Genomic DNA, 7,061 nt, shown 5'->3' with positions numbered 1-7,061 from the left:
GGCTAAAGTGTTTGGACACGTTTTCACCTTTTCACTAAACAAGCTTATAAGAAAATAATTTTTGAAACGAGACACTTTAAAAATATAACGAAACTATAAAACCATGTACTTAGGTCTAATAAGGTTAGAAAATATTATTCGTGGCAAAAATCTAAATAAATAATTAATTTAGCCAAAATTAGGGATTTTAAAATAATAATTTTACGAGTCCTCACGTGAATTGAGTATTAATTCCTCCATTAACCTTTCTTAATCTATTATTGATCATTCTTAATTCTCCAATAAATAATACACTCCCGATTCAAGTATGGCCTAGAAAAACGTGCACCCGTCGTTCCGGACTAAACAAATTTTCGAAAAGCGAATTTTTCAAAAAAATGCTTTAAAAATATAAAGAGGCGTCATTCCATATAAATGGATTTAAAATGGTTGAAATAAATAATTCGAAGAAAATGAGTGAATAATAATTTAAATATTCCAGTAATATTCTATAAAAATAAGAAAATTTTCGGGTTCTCACATCCTCCACTCCTTGAAAAGAATTTCGTCCTCGAAATTCATACTTAGAACAATATCATTCCCTTCATGGTTAAGCCTATCAGATCAATCATTGACTTACGTTTTCCAACTCACTCCAAATCATAAGTTGATTACTTTCTTCCGGAAGATTTTAACTTTCAGAAGGCATATACAATCACCTCATCATATATTATTAATATACATTCTAAACCATCCTTTGAACCATTTGTATAAATCACAAAATCACCTCATCCGCTCGGTAAAGCCAACACAAGTGCACTGGTTAAATGATTTTCACCTTCAAATTCTTCCTCACATTTAGAATTTCAAATAACTTGCCAAGTCTCGTATCCTTAGAAGTCCCTGATCAAACCAAGGTAATATTCGACTACCTCTAAGAACTCCAAATTTCGGTAGGATTTTCTATTCATTTCCTCTTAAACAGCTTCCACTTAAGCTGAGTTAACAACAATTTCTTTCTTAGATATTATATAACATAGAAAGGCTATTTCTTCCCATCGAACTCACATTTATTGGACTTAACAAAAGTTAGTGTTCTCTCGGGGTTTGTAAAACTACCATCAGGTATTTTTTTTTTTTTAATGATCTTCTCAAACTTTAGGGTATATCAATACATCATCAATAAATGCCATCACAGATTAATCCTATTACGATTTAAAACCTTGATGCATTAATGCAATAATTGCTGCTAATACATTAGTCAACCCAATTGGCATAACTGAAAATTCAAGCATCCCCATCTTGAATTGGAAGTGGTTAAGCACATCAGTTTCTAAGATTCCCGGTTGGTAGTAACTCTACTTTAAATCCCTTATTCGCTGCTCTTGACCTTTGATTATAATTCTCGTTTATGTGAGGCTATGGAGTATTTTTTCTTAATAGTCTCATCGTTCAACTCTCAATAATCTATGTATATATAGCCTCAAGCGTCCATTCCAAATATAACATCCGGTCCCTAATCGTTAGGCTCATTCAAGCCATCAAATATTTCCTTTCACTCACCCAAATCTCACAATTTTTAATATCTCAAATTGGCGATTAAACATTGGATCCCATCTTCAACCCTAAGTTCTCGACTTTTTTTTTTTCTTCCCAGAATTCAGCCAATTTAGTTTGGAATTCCAACTCCTTGTCAAGAATTTCTATTTCTATACGCATCTCTTCCAAACTTTTCATTCATCCATTTTCTTAATCCTGACTGTTAGCCTATCAACAGCTCAAGCATCTAAATAAGTAGCAAATCAGAATTTGAAACTCAACTATCCACAACCTGTAAATTCTCACGCATCTAAGTCATCCAGGTATATTTACTCTTCCCTCTCCTCGAATGATACTTAAGAAAATCCACACACACGACTAAAGTAATACCTCTTGATATAATGATATGTACTTCCATTCTAAGGTCTTACTCCCGTGTGTAGTGAAACCATAAATTACACGCCATATGAAACAAGTTCCAAATCCTAACAAAAAAACTGTTACGCACTAGCAGGACCAAAATCCCTTTCCTCAAAATTTTGTCTAAATCAAACCAATCATGACTTACAAGATAAGGTCAAGACTTTTGATGTATTTTGAATGTATCTGTGGCAAAATGCGATTCAAAATTTTCAAAATTAGAGTTAAAGATACAAATTTTTCTTCACGACCCAAAACTAAATTTTCTTAGTAAGAGATTTCAAATAATGTTTAACCACAATCATCAACACATATTTAAAATCTCTCAAATAGATTTAAGAATATTAATCATGCAACTTAATGCATGATTTTTAAAACATAGACATAATAATCATAACATATACATGGAGGGTGTCCCAACACTTTTCCTCAAAGTTTCGAGTTAAATCTATGTTCGAGTAAGGCGTATATTTTAGAAAATACCTTTAAGAAAGATAGGTAAACATGTAGGTTCATATTCGCATAACCTGTGATCCAATACCTTTACCACCCTTTATCCAACCAAGAGTTAACTCTACTGGTACATAAAACCCGATCATTTCTAATATCTGATTCATAACAAATAGGCATTCATGTTCCTAAGAAAGATTCGAACTTGAACTCTATCTGATTTCGAGTCTCAAACGAGTTCAAAATGTGTATACATACATATATACATATATATATATATATAAATTTTGTGAAAAGTAAAACAAGTGAATCTGGGTATAGTATTAGTCAAGTAAAATTGAAAGCGCTTTTGTTCAAGTAGAACAAATTGGTAATGAGTTCAGGTCATCTCACCAAACCCACGAAATACTTTTGGAGTTCAAACTTTCACAAAAGTTGAAATATGGCCACAGGACCAATCATAATATACGTATAAAGCAGTTATTAAAATTTCACACAGGAAAATCTCACTAAGTTCCCAACTAGGTTAATCCATTATACACTGATAGATCTAATCTTCTGGTTTATTCTTGATTCATATTCAGTACTAGGATCTCATTAAATTATATAAGGTCATCCATCAATTTTTCTCACGAGTACAGGGTTGTCTAAGCCCTCGGCCACGACCCCTTTTTCCTATTCCTGCTACCATACTTAATAGGAGTCTATAAGCGCAAGAAAAGGAATAATTAATCATAAAAGAACTTAATGCATATACAAGTTGCAAAAATATTTAGAATCAAGACATGATTCTTTACATGTATCGAAGGTTATAGTACGAGTTAAGAAGTCACAAAACAAGCCCAATATGTCAAATGCTGTATATAGGCAATTAAGGGTCACAAAATGCAGAAGTATATGCAAGCGGGATACAAAAGGTCTCACGGCGTGCACCACCCTTCCTAAGTCCTTAATTAAACCAATGGGTCCGAATATCACTAATTCCAATCAGATCACATGCCTTTACGAAATTAGATCCAATCAAACCATAACACAAGCGGAAACCAAAGGTTATCCATTCGAAGTTCAAAATCTTTAATAAGCAAGCCACCAACCAGAGCACCATCATCTCCAAGAATAACTAGTCTTAGGGTTTTATAGTTAAAGCCTCAAGCTCCAAGTTCAAACCCAAGAAATAAGTACAACTTGCTAACTTACGTGTCAAATGGAAACCAAGTCAATTCACACTAACTGCGTGTTCTTGAATGCGGTTACTCTATATCTCAAAGTTCCCTCAATCCGTACACCTAAAGATAGGCTCACCCTTCTTGAAAACCAAGAATTTTAAAAGATAAGAAGAGTATTTAAAGTAACAAAAATCTTATCAAGTTCAAGATTTTCATTATAAAAACATAAGTTCGCCGTTCTTCCGAAAATTCAAGATATTTTTATTTTTATTATTATTTATTTTTTTGTAAAGCATAGATGAATTCAAGTGTGAAAATACACCAGTATACAATCAAGGGGGAAAATCTAGTTTAGAAAATTTTAACCTTGTATCAGCCCATCACATACAAAATTTCAACAAACTCATCAGTTATTCACAAATTTTTAAATTGAAATTCAAGTAAAATTCACATATTTACCAAAATCGAAGAATTACACATACTTAAAGCATATATATATTATTTCCAATCATCATTTGAAAATAAAACTAGTACATCCTCATTTTTCCTTTAGAATTTCAAAGCATAAATTCTCTAGGAGGTAAATGAGCAGGAAAATGCATTTTATTCCTTTGAAACTCTTTCATCTGGGTTCACAATCACGATACATGAAGTTTGACCATCAAATCTCGGTCTCTTATCCGCTTTAGCCAGCACTAATAATTGTCTCACTTCTTTCCACACTTACAAGTATAATAATAATTCAAATTCGTCCAATCTTTCACTACTAATCTCTCATCCCATATTTTCCATCAATATAACATCAGCTAATTCCTCAATTTTTTTATTTCTACAAGTTCCAAGTAAGAAACTCTCAAGTAACCAATTTCTTAAACCCGTAGGATACAATAGACCCTCTAGTTCACATAATATTCAAATTAATCCCACAGTCAGGCATCCTAAACTTTAAGCCTAAGATACATTACAAGATCTAAAGCCTATGCTCTGATACCAACTGTGACGCCCCCACTTCTCCCTAAGGCGAACCAAAGGGTATCCGCGAGACGCCAGCCTAGCTCTCGCCAGGACTCAAACAATTCCATTCAACTTATAGCCGGGCCACACAACACAAGCCAATAACTTAGATACAATAAATGCGGAAGTATTCAAACTTAATAATAGTCATCCATTCTCCAAACCACACGTCAGAATACAGATTACATTTCGTCCAAAGGGTCACATCACGGGGTACCTATCAGCTTGCCACCCGCACGCGGGCATCCCCTACGGAGAGTTTCGCTTCGTGACTCTTCACGAACGAGAGGCTCGGGGCTTTTCCAGACGAAGGACTTAAGGTCCCAACTGTCGGCATATGGCTCTGATACCAACTGTGACAGTTCTCAGGGTCACATTTCCATACCAAAAGTACAATTCCAAAACCAAAGGCATAACCAAAAGTAATAACAAGCCCTAAACAAAAGTACATCAAGAGGGTTTCTCCATTTCACCTCCGAGTTCAAACCTGTTAAGGAAAACAAATCTACAGGGTGAGCAAAACGCTCGTGAGGCCAAGAACACACATGCAGACACATAGTTCAGATAACAAGCCCAAATAACAATTCAGGTAATAGCTTGCAAGTAATTAATAACGCCAACAAAGCGTAACCAGAAACAATTCAAGGATATAGAAGCTCTCAGGAGCTAAATTTCACATTTGCCGATGTCATTTGTATATCTCCCCGTGAAGACTCTCCGTCAACCGGGTTGATATTTTCATATCCGTAGTTCACCACTTACTTCTCATCCGTCCACCATACACCACTTCGGGCCCGCACGACATTTATAAGGCGATACTTTACGAGTATGCCAAGCGAGATCTCTCAATAGATCAAGCTTATCATGTGAATCTCATGGTTCACCGAAGTTCCCGACCAAACCCATGCCGGCTCGAGTTCCAGGGTCGGCCTATGAGTTTGGGCGTCCCCCATGTATCATGTAAATGTCGAGGAGATTCACTCCATCGACGTATGCAATCATAGCATACCATTTCATGTATTCAAGCATTTGACATGTTTAAGCAGGCATTTCAAGTCATGTAAACCAGGCAAATCATGTTAGCCATGAGTCATTCGTGCCAAATGAGAACGAGTGCGATTAAGTATACACTCGACTCCATTTTTTTCAAAATCAAATAGACTAAGCATGTAATCAGGTAAGTCAAGCATGAATCAAGACTTTAGAGTTCAAATAGGCATACACTTGACACTCACCAGTTATGCAAGCAAGTAGGTTGGAGGGAGAGTTCAAACTTCCACGGTAGGGTCCTCTTGGAGGTCCTCGTGCGTGCCTGAACATCGAATAGTAGATAATTACTATAGATCCCCAAGTGGTGAGAAAGATTGGACACGGGTAAGGTTCAGAAATATTTTGAAAACTTCGTTTGGCTTGTCTTTGAAGTTGGATTTCCAAGAGGGTGCAGGACTCGAGTAAAATCGGATTATTATCCTTAAAATCATTGGTTGGAAACGAGTACGAGCGAAACAATTGCTAAACGAACGATCGAAATCGGAAGTGGGCTGGCCACGTCACAATCCGGCCGGATTGGAGGCAGTGGCTAACCTCCTTTTTTTTCAAACTTCGCCACCAATCCGGCCGACAATCCGGCCAGAAACTGGCCGGATTCAAGGCCGGATTCAAGGCCGGATTTTGTGGAATAGTTCCTTCGCGGATTTCCTTTGAAATTTCAGAATTTTCGATTTTTGGTCAAATCTTTGAAAAATCATAACTTTCTTTCTACTAATCGAAACTTGATGAATTTGGTACCGTTGGAATCATCTTCCAAAGTACTAAAAGTCCATAGAAGACACCATTCCATGAATCTAAGTGAAAGGTATTCAAAAATGAGCCTAAAGTTGCTGTTCTAGATTACCAGGATTGAGCCGGGGTTGGTTTTTTGCTAATTTTGGAAATTCGGCAAAAATCACTCGTTGCAAACCGGCCCTTGAAACTTATAACTCGATTAGAAGTGCAAGTAAAGTTTTGAACAGAACAAGCGGCTCAAGAATCGGAGTTTCGAGTACCGAGATACGGTAGCTCAAAGTTGGGAAAAATTCAAGACTGTTACAAAATTTCCAGATTTGGTTCCGACTTTGGACCTTTTATTAAGTGCCGAAACGGACTTGGATTGACACCAAATTTTGCAGTATAATACTCCCATATGAAGGGTATCTCTCTATCAAATTTCATGGAAAAATACCCTCGGAAAGGTGGTTAATCAATCAACCAAAGTTTGGAAAAATCCTTAAGGCAATCTGTCCAAATCTAAGGTTTCAAAAACGAGGCAGTCGCCGTATTTTGATCATAACTCCCTCAATTTAACTCGGAATTGGGAATGGTTGATAGTGTTAGAAAATAAATTCACAGGGCTAAAATTTCACAGAAGAAATGGTTTCAAGTTTCGGCATGCAACTGGTTCGAAATTAAGCCTAAAATTGCAGCATCATCAAATCATTTCGGCAGAACGGAGAA

The sequence above is a fragment of the Coffea eugenioides genome, chromosome 4, assembly GCF_003713205.1.
Source record: "Coffea eugenioides isolate CCC68of chromosome 4, Ceug_1.0, whole genome shotgun sequence".
Lineage (NCBI taxonomy): Eukaryota > Viridiplantae > Streptophyta > Magnoliopsida > Gentianales > Rubiaceae > Coffea > Coffea eugenioides.
Note: the sequence above shows the minus strand (reverse complement) of the source record.